The sequence below is a fragment of the Erithacus rubecula genome, assembly GCF_903797595.1.
Source record: "Erithacus rubecula genome assembly, contig: scaffold_101_arrow_ctg1, whole genome shotgun sequence".
NCBI classification, from domain to species: domain Eukaryota; kingdom Metazoa; phylum Chordata; class Aves; order Passeriformes; family Muscicapidae; genus Erithacus; species Erithacus rubecula.
Window position 1 is genome coordinate 154,644 of NW_027636395.1, and position 15,026 is coordinate 169,669.

Here is a 15,026-nt window from a genome sequence, read left to right on the forward strand (position 1 = left end):
CAAGAGGTTGAAAGCACGTCATTTGAAACAGTCACAGGATGACACAGGTTCAATCTAAACCCAATTCAAGCTTTAATCATCAACTTCTATGAAAATAGCATTAGAGCTGCTTTTACTGTTGGTTTTGACAATGATGGCACAATGAGAAAAGTGAAAATCTACTTTCAGTTCTGGGGAGGGAGTGGAAATAAAATGACTATAATGTCACAAGAACATCTCTGAAGATGTGATATATGCATACTGTGTTATTAGAAGTATAAGCAATATGAACAGAATATTTTTGCAAGCGTATCTCCATAAATTCGTAAATTCTCTGTATTACACAAAAGATATAAACCTAGAGGTTTATATATTACACACTTGATGATGGCACTGGAAAATTTAAGAATTGGACTGTAAACAGGATGAAAAAGTAGAAGGTTTTTTAGCAAGTTCTTTTATAAAGAGAGGCAGGCTGAAGAATGTAATTAAAAGGATCTTACATGCTATTGTTGGAGTAAAGGGATTCAGGACCAGATATGCCTCACACTAGGCATAAATTAAACAGAATTTTGAATACAAAATTATCAAATAAATGCTCAAACCTAGAAAAAAAAATCTCTAAAAATTCTCAAGGTTGTTTTATTTTGGGAGTTTTATTTATTTTTAAAAATTAAGTTTCAAAAGGATTTGGCTTCTAAGAAAACTGTCCAAGGTTTGGGAGGGTGCTGGAGCAAGATGGAAAATTCTGGATGGGAGACCCTCAGCTGCCAGACTTGCAACACTTTTGTGCAGTGAAAGAACCAATATATGAGACTGATATTATTACAAATATTTACTTGTGTGTTTCCTACCCACACTTAAAACTTACAACATGCTTGCAAGAAAATATACTGAACCTGTGTACACCGGGAAGCCCTGAAATGCAGATGTTTATCCACAGTATATTATACATAGCAATGATTCCCCACAGTCAAAAATTGCCTTTCCCACTTTCTTCAGAGGTCTGCTGCCTTCTAAAGTGCAATTACTTCACTTTTAAGATTTCTAGTTTTTATCTTAGTCTCTCTGGGAATTCCTCTTTTTGGATGACTTTTCTGATTTTTTGTCATTGTTCTTTCCTACTTTTCATGCTGCAGCACATTACATTTCTTCCTTTCATATGAATTATATATTCTTATTCTAAGAATTCTCTTTTTCCTGAGGGCATTTTGAGTCTAAATTCATTACTATGTATGAGGGGCTCAAACTATAGCACCAAGCACCACTGGGGCTGTATTGTATGTGTGTACATATATCTCTACAGAAGCACAAATCTACACATATATATTAAAACTGATGTATTTTTGTTGCTGGCTGGTACATGTAACCATTACATGAATACACAAGTGCTCTGCATTTCCCTTGCATTGTTTTCTCCCACTGCCTGATCAAGCAGATATCTTTGTTATTCTGCTGTCTGCTCTGTGTTTATTGCTGTTAATAAACTGCATTGCTGAATGTTGTGTCTATGCAAACATGGGGGAGCTGTACTTAATGTGACTCAGACTTCTTTATTCCTGAGATATTTCCAGTAGCAGAGGTGCCAGAATTTATCATGGCTCTTCTCCAGCCTTCCCACCAACATGCAGTTTTCAGGTTTTATGGGTTTGGTTTTGTTGTGGGTTTTTTTTTTCATATTCACAAAAGTGTGATTTACCAATTCCTATCTAAATCTTGCTTAGTATACCTAGAGTCTACAAAGCTCCTAAATTTGTTTACCCTTATGTATGTCTCAGGTAAATTTGGTCTTTGTTTTTCTAGTCATTAAACAAATATCAAATCAAAACACCCACAGTCTAAACAGGAAGCATAAAAATGTGAAACATATCTGGTTTAGAGTTTCTCCTCACAGACTTGCCTTTATATCTGAGAAAAGAGAATTCTAAAGACAGTGATTTTATATTTTCACTGCTTTTTTAGGCACACTTCCTCCTCTTTAGATATTCCAGCATGGCCTAGGGTACCCAGAGCATGTTGTAGCTTCTGTTTGAGCTGAAATATTGCTTTTTCCAAGGTCTTTATCATTTTACAGAAAATTCAACACCCTTTATTGCCATCATCACATGGCTGATAACATTCAGCCTGGAAGATTCTGGGATTGAGACCAGCCTGCATCTTTTGAGCATTCTAGGCCTGATTTAAATACTAATTTCTAGCCCAATTCTACAGAAATCTTGACTAAGCAGAACAGAGAAGCACCTACTACATTTAGGTCTTGTTGGGATTTGCACAAAAGACATCTTTGGCTGATCATGGCCCACCTCACCTTTATTTCCTTCATGTCCCTTAATAAAGATATAAATTTAAGATTGTGACACTTGTTTAGAGCTACAATGGAGAATAATTGTAATGCTACATTCTAAAAGGAACTGTGGGCATTTTAATCCTTGTTTTATAGCACTATGATTTATGGTAATGGAGGAAAAAAACCCATCTGTATGATAACGCTGCAAAGAATATTTTAATTACAAGTCAGAAATGTACCATTTGATTTTAATAAACTCACAACTAATATACTGTGTTTTGCAAGTTGAAAGTCTCTTTTCCAATGATTTTTGTTTAAGTACAGTTATAAACTGAGGACTGTTTATCAAGCAACTTGCTTTAAACATTACATTTTATACTTATAGTGCATAAAGTCAATATTTTAGCCAGAAAAATTATCTTTTCAGTTGCTGACTCATTAGTAGCTGAAAATTACATTCCATTGCATTACCTGTAGGTGAATTAGGTATCCATACCTCTACCTGAAATAAAGTAGACATATTACAGTTGAAGCAGACAGCCTGCTTTTGATGAGGCAGTATTTGTCACCTGAAAAAGATTTGAAGCTTTGATAAGGTCCTTGGTTTTTTTTTTTTTTGTTTGTTGGGTTTTTTGTTTGTTTGGTTTGGTTTGGTTTTTTTGGTTGGTTTTTTTTTTTTTTTGGTTGGTCTTGTTTTATTTTGTTGGATTTTTTTGTTTTGTTTTATTTGTTTGTTTGTTGGGTTTGATTTTTAGTTTGTTTTGTTTGGTTTTTTTTTTTCTGTCTGCTTTATTTTGTTTTGTTTGTTCTTGATTTGGGGTGATTATGGGGGTGGGAGTTTTTTTCAGAGATCTCCTGGGATTGTTTTTTGTGTTTCTAGAGACTTTATGGAAAAAGAAATGTGCTCAGGCTCTAACCAGGCATTTTCATAGTCATCCTACTACGTGTTATATAAAACAAGAAGATGCTTTACAAGGAAAATAATTTTACAAAAAATATACTCACCTTGGAAGTCAGTGAAATAAAAATTCATGGCAGCTGTAAGATAAAAGCACTGTATTTCACAGGACAAAAGCTTGGAAGGAATAATTTAAGCAAATACTGTCATAATGGTTAAAGTTTTAGGGTTTTTCCCAAGCAGTGCCTCTGTCACTGAAGAAAACTACCTGAAAAAAAACATTCATTAGTAGTTTTTGTACACTTGGGTTCACCTAGAAATCAAATACTTTTTTTTTTTTTTTTTTTTTTTTTTACTGTTCCTAGTAATCCTTCATCCTGTATAAAAGCAACTCTTGTTGACATCCAAACCCATTGTAAATACATTTTACTTCCTATTACTAAATACCATCCCATTTTGGTTCCCCTGTCCCAAAATCATTAAACTCTGCTGTTTAATGTTGCAATCCTTCCTGAATCCTGCCTACCAGTTTTGTGCCACTACACAGTTTACTTATAAAAGCTGCATTTGGTGTGCCAAAATTCAAAATGAAAAAGGAAAATTATGCCCTTTGCAGTTAAAATTCTTGTGAATTTTTTGTGATGTCCTCAGACACATTCTCTTTCCAACACATCCAGTTGCCAGCTCTACTCCAGTTTTTTCTTTATTCTGCAGTCCTTGTACTAAAAGTTCTTTTACTCATCTTCTCTGCTTCAACAAGTAATTAACTCAAGTGGTTTGTAAATGTCTTAGAAGTTTGAATTTCTCATAAGGCATAACTGGCTTTATTGTCTGCCATCATTGAGGTTGTTAGATCAAAATAACCTTGGAGGATTAGAATTGGGTTCATAAATCTCCCAAGCAGAAACTCTCTCACAATTCTGCCTCAAAGAGTTTTGACCCAAAACTTTTCTTTTTTTCAACTCATTTATGTATAAGGTGCATCATCCTCTTTACCTGGGTGTGTTCTACATATATTTCAAATCTAACTGATTTTTCAATTCTTCTCTGTTATTCTCTTCTCATGCCTTCTACCAGGAACAAAAATGGATTATTTCAGCTTTCCAGTCTAACACAAATATCCAGGGACAGAGGTGGGAAACTGATCTTACTCCAGCCAATAATTCCCTTCCACATTTATGGTCATGGCTTTTATTTTATGCTGCAAAAAAGAAAGGGAAAAAGAGGAAATGGGCTGCACATTCTTCTGCTCCAGCAAGTGCAGAGAGAAGACACTTTTGTAAAACAAAAATAACAGAAATGCATGTATATCATTGCACTTAAAAAAAAAAAAAAAAAAAAAAAAAGTGTGAAGTCTATCAAAACACCTCTTTTAACAAATATGTATAACTGGACATGTGTTTGAGCAAATTTGCTGAGAAACTCCCCAGATGTATGTGCTGAAAATAGATCATCCTTCTTATTGTTGTCTTGTTGGTTTTGGGTTTTCTTTTATAATTCTTTATTTTTAAAAAATTCCTGGTTGACCAGAGGATCAGTCTTCACTCCAATGCCTGGCAGGCACTACTAGCATGTGGAAACACTCCTGCAACCAAAATGAATTCTAAAACTGGAATTTAAAATTGAAAATAATACTCAGGTTGAGTTCTGTAAGCACCAAACCTTTTTCAGGACCAGAATTTCCCCTAAAAGTTTTGCAATTACAAGATCTTTACTGAATTTTTCATGCCAGCAAGTGACTGTTATATAGAAATAAACCCTTTACTTCTAAGGAAGAGAATTACTGACATTTGGGGTTGGGCTAGACAACCTCCAGATTCTAAAATACAGTTCCAGTTAAAACAAGTAAGATTTTTCAAATTCAAAATTTTGAATTCTTCACTGCATTGAATGAGTTTGAAATCTCTTAGGGAAGAAAAAAAAAAAAAAAAGGTAAGACTAAATTCTATCTATTTTAGAGCCTCATAGTATAAGAAATGGTTTGAAAGGAAAGAAAAGGTATTTTTCTCACATTCAAAAAGTGAAATTGACTGTCAAATGTGCAATTTAACTCATGTTGAGTACAATTCTTTGATGTTTGATTTTCCTTTATTTTTTTCATTGCTAGTCTAAAGTTTAGGTTTGCAAGGAAACTTAAGGCTACATACAGGACCTGTGTGTTTACCTTAAAACACTGAATGCTCTTTTAGGATCATTTCTATCAGCCAGAACAACACATATAATCTCCAGTCTCTTCTGCTGCAGCAGGGTTTTCTATTGATTGATACTTTATTAATATCAGATGGAATAAAGGCTGCAGACCCTTTTCTCTGCAGGAGCCCACACAGCTGACCTTACCTAAAACCCTGGACACTGGAAATAAGGAGTAAAATTATGTTTTCCTTCATCACTTCCATCCATCAGGACTTGTATTTCAGAGGTAATCATGCCCTACAATCCTTACACAAATTTGTTCATCTCAAGTTATCAATCAAGCTGCAGAAATTTCCCCTTTCCTGAAAAAAACTTCTAAATTATAGGAAGGGATAGCAAACCCTGCAGATGGGATTCAGTTATTAGGAATTATGGAAAATTAACTCTCTGAAAACATAGTACTCATTAAAAAAAAATTAAAAAAAAAAAAAAAGAGGTTTAGCAAAAATTTCAATCAGAAAGACTGCATTGCAAGCAACCCTGAGCACCACTCATGTTTGATAGCTCTGGGAGGAAAATCCAGCACTGTGAGGCCAAGGAGAGCCTGCCCAGGCTGCCTTCCACCTGGCAATTTGAGCTGCAGTGACACAAAATCCTGTCCTTTATCTTAATAATTCCCATCCCTCTAACGTGGATCAGCATCTGATGCGTTGGACACGGTTTTGGAGATGTGGGGTTTGAACATCTCATGTAGGAAAGGAAACAGCATGTGTCTGAGCCAGGGGGTGGCAGGGCTGCTCTCACCTCTCCACTGCCCAGCAGAAAAATGCTGGTTGTTTTTGGTGATGTTTGGGAAAGGGGAGGACCTTCTTGTCTGTTTTAAAAATAAAAGAACACTTAAGAAAAGTTTTGAGTTCACCTGTCTCAAACAGGAAGAATAACTCAAACTTTGGAGGCAACTGAGGTTTTAAATGATTCATTTCCTCTATGATTTTTATATTTTTTACTGTCTAGGGCAGTTCTGAGCTGTAGCCTGTCTTTTATGATACACACTTTGAAGCATCTAACTCCCCTGTATTTGGTGGAGGAAAAACTCCTAAGCCCTCACCCTGAAATTCCCCCAAGGACCTGATTATCGATTAGTTTGCTCAATATCACAAGTTGTGATGGGATCAGGGAGCTCAGGCAGGACTTCCATATCCTGTGCTAGCACTTGACCCACTCTCCCTTTACCTGGCTCATGACCAGCAGGAGCTTTATCCACCCACCTGCAGCCACAGCATTGAAATTCTGTGCAGAACACGAAGTGATGTGTGGGATGATCAGCGGCTCTCTCTTGATTTCTGTGAGGTGCAGAGCATCAGCAGAGGACCAGAGCCATAAGGACACATTTCATGGTGCACCTCCAGGAGTCTCATTGTGAATGGCCCTGCTGCCTTTCCCTGCTGGTGTTAGGGATGAATTAGGCAGGAGAGTGTGGGTGAGTGAGCAGATCCATCAGCAGGTCCCTGCTTCCCCTGTCAGAGCAGCAGCTCTGGCACGATTCATCAGCTCTGCCAGCACATCCTTTCATCCCCTCTACATCTGTCTTAAACAAGCAGAAGGGAGATGATGACCAGATCCTTTGTGCATATTTAAATCTTGTGTCTTGCAGGTGTAAATTGTGTGTATAAAGCTTTTTCTCTGCCATCACCTGATGTGTAAATTTCATCTGGTGGAGGAGGAAGGAGCATCCTGACCTTCCAATGCTACTTCCTACTGCACAACCTCATTTTTTTTTGAGGTGGTTTCTTTCCCCTCATGCTGTGAAAAAGAAACTACCTGTGTAATCTTACAGAACAATACAGCAAAAATGTTTTACTGTAGTGGAATGAATCTTTCATTTATTTCAGTTCTGACTGCAGATTGGTCTGTGGTAAGCAGTGCAGTGACACGGGTAACTGAGCCCATGTGGACTCTGATTTCCCACCTGAGAATCAGGGTTTGCAGCTTTTAAAAAATGACAATTAGTGTCGGTTGAAGGGTATTCCCTAATATCATAGAATACTGGAATATTTAAGGTTCAAAGAGCCCTTTAAAATCAAAAAGTTGAACCATTCCCATAGCACTGTCAAATCCATCACTAACTACATCTCCATGATGTCTAGAGATCTCCTAAATATCTCCAGAGATGTTGACTCAACCACCTCCTCAGCAGCCTGACCACTCTTTCAGGGAAGAGATTTTCCTGAATATTCAACCCAGACCTGGGCCTAGCACATATTGAGGTAATTTCCTCATTTTTTGGGAGCAGAGCATGACCTCCTGTCAGGGAGTTGTGCAGAACCAGGAGGTTCCCCTGAGTCTCTTTTTCTCCAGGCTGAGTTCCTTTCCCAGCTCCCCCAGCTGCTCCTCATCAGATTTGTTCTCCAATATGGGTTTGTGTCCACATTCTGCACACCTTTCCTTCCCAAATCAGGTGAACTCTCTCCTCTTCAGTTTCAGTCCTCTATATTACAAGGCATGATCTTCTTGTAGGTGCTTTTGGAGAGCTGGAACCCTAAAACTGAATTTCAATACCTTTATCTTTTCCATAACTGCAGTTGTTATCTCTTCTTCTTTTCTGAGTGCTGATATGTAAAATCATTATTTTGGCTCTCATTGAAAAGAGCTGTGTAAGTAGTTACAACATATGTTTTGTTTTTCCTTCAGAATGTTCTCACTGGAATAGAGAACATTAAATTCAACTTAGAATTAAATTTTTCTCCCTAAAAATAAGTAAATAAATAAATAAACAACCCCCCCCCCATTTTATATATACATTTACAGATGATAAAAAAGCAGCAGACGTGTATCATGACATACTGTGATTACTAAAGCAGGTTTTAAAACAACTTGATAATATTCCCTAGAACTCACCAAAAAATCGGGCCTAATTAATTCCCCTCGATTACCATCTGAAGTGGCACAGCTCTGCTTCAGTCTTTTTCCTAATAAGAAAATGGGTATTTTAATTCACACAGCTCTGAAAGGTTGGGAGCCAGTGCCTTTTTTCCAAAATGCCATTTGCACCAAACTCTGTGTCTCTACTGAAGCCTAACCTCACTCTCTGAATAAAGAGAACCAGAATTGATAGAGAAAGGCATCTCAGATTGTTACATTAGAATCCGTGTATGACTTGAAATTGATAATAGAAAATGAAGTGGGTTGACTCACTTGAAGATAAAAGGATTGTTCCCATGTTCATATGAAGAGAAACAACACTACAGAAAGAAGTGGCTCTAAAAAGGCTCAGGTCATGGCAAGCAACATGAAAGGTCCTTCCATTTTGCTGCTGATATTAATTCACATTTTCGCTAAAAGTGTTTTTGTTCCAGATTTTGGATATCTGATAACTGTCCTAAGCCTCTCTGGATCTTAAATCAGTGCAAGGAACATTAATTTATGAGTCTGTGATGATTTAATAACAATCCTCATCAGCCCAATAAATAACCTTTAAATTTTCTTACCAGAATTATTACAGGTGTAGATGTTGTGTGCCTGGTGCTCAGAGTTTGCCTAAAAAAGCTGTTGACCATCTCAGTGTTCAAAGAAGATAATTCCTGTTTGACCCATCCCTGTTTTATTATCCATTTTACAAAGTTACCCCTAAATACTCTGAATCCAGACAGTAACTAAATCTAAAATCCAAAATATTCTTAATCTCCTATATGCAGAAGAAAGAAGCAATACTTTGGACAGAAAATCAAGATGCAATTTTACATCATTTTTGACCTCAATTCTAGGCATTCCCTGCCTATAAATTTGTATTTACCAAATTGTAACAATTTTTTAAGCACAATACTCATAGTTAGACATCTAGAATTTGTGGGAGGATTTTGTTATTTTCCCATTTTATTTCATTTGGAATCAAATTATTTTCAGAATTCCCCATCAATAGCAAATAAGCTTGGTTTATCTCACAATAAAATCTTTCAGTACATGAAATACCTAATGGTGTGATTGGGTAAAAAAGCAGAGTCAACAGTATCAAGGAGAAGAGGCAAGAGGCACAAATGAAATTTGAATTTCTACTTAGGTATATTAAATTTTCACTGAGGATGTTCAAATACAGAAGTTTGGAGAGTTTGGAGACTCTCCATTCTTGGAGACCAGAGTCATGGACAATGTGCTCTGGCTGATTCTTTTTTAACAGCAAAGTTGAACTCAACATCTGGACATATCTCTTCTAACTGCAATAGATCCATTATTTGAAGAATTAAACTATCAACACTGGCAAATAATTTGAGTATTTTTCCATGAGGAAGGTTTCTATTCCTGTTTTAAAGGTTAGAAGATCTCACTTCATCATTGGAAAATTTTTATTAGTCTTGCTCTTGTTCATAAAATTGTATTATATTTCTGACTTACGTTTTTGTAGCTTTAAAAAAAGCCTAGTTGATATCAGAAGATCTTTCAACATATTAAGGCATTCTAACTTTTTCTATCATTGCTGTCGTTCTAGGTTTCAGGCAAAGGGAGTGTTCTCATATTTTAATCAATTTTGGATAGTCTTGCCCATTTTTTCAATTAGAAGACATAAAAAGCCTCCTCTCTCTTTGTACATTCAAAATAAGAGCATACTTGCAGAATAAAGTCATATATGAAAAAATATTCTGCAGGAAACAAGGGCCAGTTGGTGCCCCAATCTCCACTGGATTTTGAATTTTCATCCTTTTCAAGGTAAATCTGTCTTGTACGTCAATCCAATTTTCCTGAAATGCTTGGAACCTGAAATGACAAGAAATTTTACTAGTAAAATGTGGAAGTTACAGCTTTTCCAGACCTAATGTATATCACAAACATTAATTAAAGGCTTTTATCTTCTGTGCAATGGAGAGGAAGATAAACAATACTCCTGCATCCAAACATCTCACTGAGTCTATTTTTAATCACTCTATTTTTAATCTCTTCTCACAGACATCATACAAAACTTTTTGAGTTAATTTACTTTTTCCTATGGTACATTTTTACTTTATTTTTAAAGCTGATTATACCCTTAGAAATATAATTGTCCAAATTCTATTACTATACAGAAATGAGATACAAATTAAAGATCGCTCTTTTTAGGTCAGCACTATTTTTAAACCTCCAGAGAGACTCTAATGGTGCTTATAAAACTCTTCATTTCTATTCAAATTAAAGTAGAAATAGAAATCAACTAGTAGAGGAAAAAATTTTAAAAGCACCTCCAGGTGGGTCTTTATTTTAAGGAAAAAAACCATCTTTAATTCCATAAACAACATTTTAAAAAATGCAGGGTGGATCAGAAATAACTTTTGTAATAAGAATGAAACACTACAAAATGAAAAAACAAAAAAAAATTTTAAAAAACCAAACTAAAACAAACAAAAAACCCCAACAAACCAAAGATACTAGCCAACCAAACAAACAAAAAACCCAAAGCCTGTAGTTTTGATTGATGTAAATTCTCATCACTGTAATTCAGCTCAGAAAAACTTAAACTTAGCTCAACTTTAAGAGAACTACACTTCTGTACACAGCAGTTGATAAACTGGCACTGCTTACCACATTATTTTATTTCCTTGTCTCATGTGACTTCTCATTAAATATTATTGTCCTCTTCTGGCACTTAGCTGTGATAATGTGAAAGCAATACAGATAAGAAATTCATTTGTTAAGGATGAGGGATCCTCCTAATTGGAAAGGAATATTCCAGAGAACAATGTTTCCTTGATGTGGGTTTAATATCTGACTGGTTTGATAAGGTAAATAAGACTCAGAACAATTTAGACTGCCAAAATGTAGGCTTTACAAAGGATGTGGTTGAATTCAGCTGAAGTTTATGAAACTCTACTTTTAATTTAAGAAGAGAAGAAGCCAATACTCTTTAATACATCAGATGTAATATATAATTGGCTGAAATCCACTCAAATGAATATGTATTGTTATATATTGATATATCAATATATATATTGATATAATGTATATTTGCCATCACCATAATTCTCCTGGCCTGCAAAATTTTCAGTGTTCTTAAAATATGATGTTCTATTAATAGCCAAATGGATTATGTCAAACTACAAACAAAGCAGGATTTAAATTTTTATTTTTAATTAAATGTTTCTTGAGTTTTGACTCAAAAAATTCCAAAAAACTGAAAAATTGTAGATCAAAATAAAGTTCAGCTATGAGTTATACATTTCTTCCTGTTTCCCCATCATTTCCCCACCATAGCTGTAATAAATGAAAGAAAAATAACAGAGAAGCATTAACTGATTTCTTTATGAAAGTAGAATTTTTATGCTTTACAAAATAAAATTTTTGTTTTACCAAATGATTGACTGAAACACTTCTTTTCTGAAGCTGCCTCCTGTTAAAATTTTTAAAATCTGTTTCAGTCAATTTAATTCTTCACACAGCCTATTGCAGTGTGAAGAATGCTTCTGGAACTGAGGTTTGATAACATGGTATTTTAATTTTCTACCAACATGAAATTGTCACGTATTCTTAGCCTTTAAATAGCTTCATATGTGAAATGACAGTTATTGATGGTTCAGATACATAATTTTAAAGTTTAGCTCTACGTTTCTTTTCAAGCCTGACTTGTTCACTAGAAATAAGTTACAACTTCACAATGTCAAGTGATTAAAAATTAAATTACTTTCAAGCCCTTTTTTCCAATAGTCATTAAGTTAAGAAATCACAGTATTCTAAGTACATTTTTCGTTCTAGTAGTGGAAGAAATATTTTAAAAATGAGCTAGAAAATCTGAGTATATATATGTGATAATGCTTCTTTTGAAAACAAACCATGGTTTGCTAAAACAAGGAAATTGAAGACTCTATGCATAAGTACATGATTTTTAGATGAGCTTTATTATGTACATTATTTTTAGACAAGCATTATTACCTGATAAGTGCAGAATTTAAAAAAAACCAAATATTTCTGTTAGAATATAAAAAATCTTCAGGCTATTAGGGAAAATGAGAGTTGGGAGAGGAAAACCTCAAATTAGTGAATTCAGCAGTGAACAAGAGTATTCTGTGAATGAAGAACAAGAAAAATTAATTTAGCTTGTGCTGCTAATCAAGGTGAATGAACGAGCAGGAGTCCTTTCCACAGCACAGTTGTTTAACAACATGCTATGGTTTCTGGTGCATAATAAAATTCCTGGTTTATTTCACTGGAGTCATTGTGGAGACCTATGAAAATGACAAAATAAACACTTGCTCATCAGCATGGAGAGCAGAAACCAACCCTCAATAGGCTGCAGGATTCAGAGTTGGTTGCTATGATGATTTAACCACTTTATAATGGAAAAAGTCTTCTCAAGTGGACTAAGAAATTATCAAAGAGTTCGTTTTCTTTTTTCAAGAAATAATTTTCCTGTGGGCCTGGTGCTTCCTTCTATTTTACACAATTTGAGGCAATATTTGAGTCTGTTCACCTCCTCACACCTTAAGTCTTGAAGAAGGTAAGTCCTTGCAGAAGGGATAACAAAACAAATTTTCATGACCTATAACAAAATAGTAACATCATCCCTGGAATGTGATTGTATATACATAAACCTATATTTTGAAAAAAATCCCCTTTGTGTCTGTGACTGAACAAGGAGAAAAAAACATAATAGGAAAGTGTTGTTTGTTTTGAACTTTTCCATTTTTAACCTAGGTGATACTTATCTGTAGGGTCAATCCTGGCTGGATACTGGATCCCCACCAAAATTGAAAAATGTCCTTAAAAACTGCTTCAGGACTGATTAAAAAATCACACCAATGCACGCCAAAATTGAGAACCCTTTTTTCTCTCAGTTCCTTTACTTACACTTAGTCACAGATATATCCAGAAGCCTATCTTAGTAAAAATTTAGCAGCTGAAACAGACTGTTGCTCCCAGTCTTCAAGAGCTGAGGCACCACAGAGTGCTGCACGTTTCTTCTGGGCTGAGAGTGTGGAGTAGGTGGCTGTGCAAATGTTAGAAGGAAGATGAGTGGTTTGGGAAGCTTCTGGTTGATTGAATTGGTGATTTGGGCACAGAGAAGATTTATGCTGTGTGATAATGAGCAGAACTCCACTAAATTGCTGCAGGCAAAACTTGCCCAAATTTACAAGCAAACGGTGATGCTTTGAAGAGATTTGATATCCTGAAACCCAAAGAAAAGGAAATCAAAGTGGTGGTGGGGTTTTGGTTTTGGTTTTTTGTTTTCCTTCCTGCATAACTGTATATGAACAGAACATCCCAGAACATTTTTATCTGCATGATTAACAGGGGTTTTCCCCTCTTTTTCTCTTTTTCAAGAGATTCAACAGTGCTCTCCAAAGAGTTCTGAAGGGGAAATACCTTTCATAGGACCAGGAATGGGAAGCAGGTTATTTATTATTCTCTCTGTGGAAAGAGCAATGACCACAGCTATGGTTCAGCTGTCTTAAATCACAACATGCCCCTAGCACAGAGAAAATCTTACAGCCTATAAAGTTTATTGGCTAAATAATCTTTTTTTTTTTTTTTTCCTTTGTTTTCTGTTAGACTAGTGAACAGGGCTTGGAGGGATAATCAGAATCCTGAAGATGATTATTAATATGTGGAGAACTGCTTGTATATTTAATTTTAAATGAAAAGTCTTTTTCACTCTGTGCTTGTCTGGGTGCAGGCTGTATTACTGGATCAGAGGAAATCTGCCTGTTCTCATGGCTTGCATTGCTACTATGAGGATTTTCATCCTTCTGGTGCCCTGTAAAGCTCCTTCATTTCCCTGCCTTGACTATAACATGGGTGAGGTTCCTGCTTTTTGCAGAAATGCAGCACCACAACACCTGCCTGTGAGAGGATGGTGATAGCAGCAGAGTTTGGGCAGGTGCCCTGTGGTCCACAAAGTGTTCTGTGAGGGCAAAGCATTAGAAAATGAACAAGCTGATGTACTTTTAGAGGTCTCTGATGCCTAATTATTTCAAATGATGTCACTCTCACAGTTAATACTGGAAGAAGTTAACCAAAGTTAATTAACATGTGCTTTGGCAGTCTGCTCAGTTTAATTATTCTGCTGCATTCTGTTAGGGCAGACTATCCAGATAGTAATGCTGATAAAAATTCCTTGTAAAATTGCTATCTTGGCTGAGGGCTCTGTTCCATGAATGACTGCTCTTGTGCCCTGGCTGCTGAGTGGTGCATTTTTTATGAGTGACCAAAAGATTCTGTTTCTGGAGACACAGCTGCCAAGGAAAATTGTGGGTTAAATAATATTGGGATATGAGGAAAGGGACTGGATGGGCTTCAAGGTCCTTTTCAACCCAAACCATTCTGTGATTCTGCAATTCTCTGACCTTGATTCTTACAGCTGAAAGAAAAATAACCCCACCAATATTTCATGTCTTATAGACAAACCAAATGGAAGAAAGTGATGTTTTAATGATGGAGTACTCTTTTTAGAGTTTCAGGAGGTCCTTTGGGCCAACATCCTACCTAGTCAGCATTTTTGCACCACTCAGAAGAGCCTCATTTTTTGAGGAAAAAAACCAGGAGACTACATCTGGTATACTATATATACATAGGTTAGAGGAAAGGGGGTTAACATTGTTGTAAAAGTACAACCAAGCAAATCCCAGCTGAGTTTATTTCGGTTTTTTTGATTGGTTGGTTGGTTGGTTTTGGAGGCTTTGCTTGGTTTTTTGTTTGGTTTTAGTTTTTGGTTGGTTAGTTGGTTTTTGGTTTTCAGAGGTTTTTGGTTGGTTGGTTGTCTGGTTGGTTTGG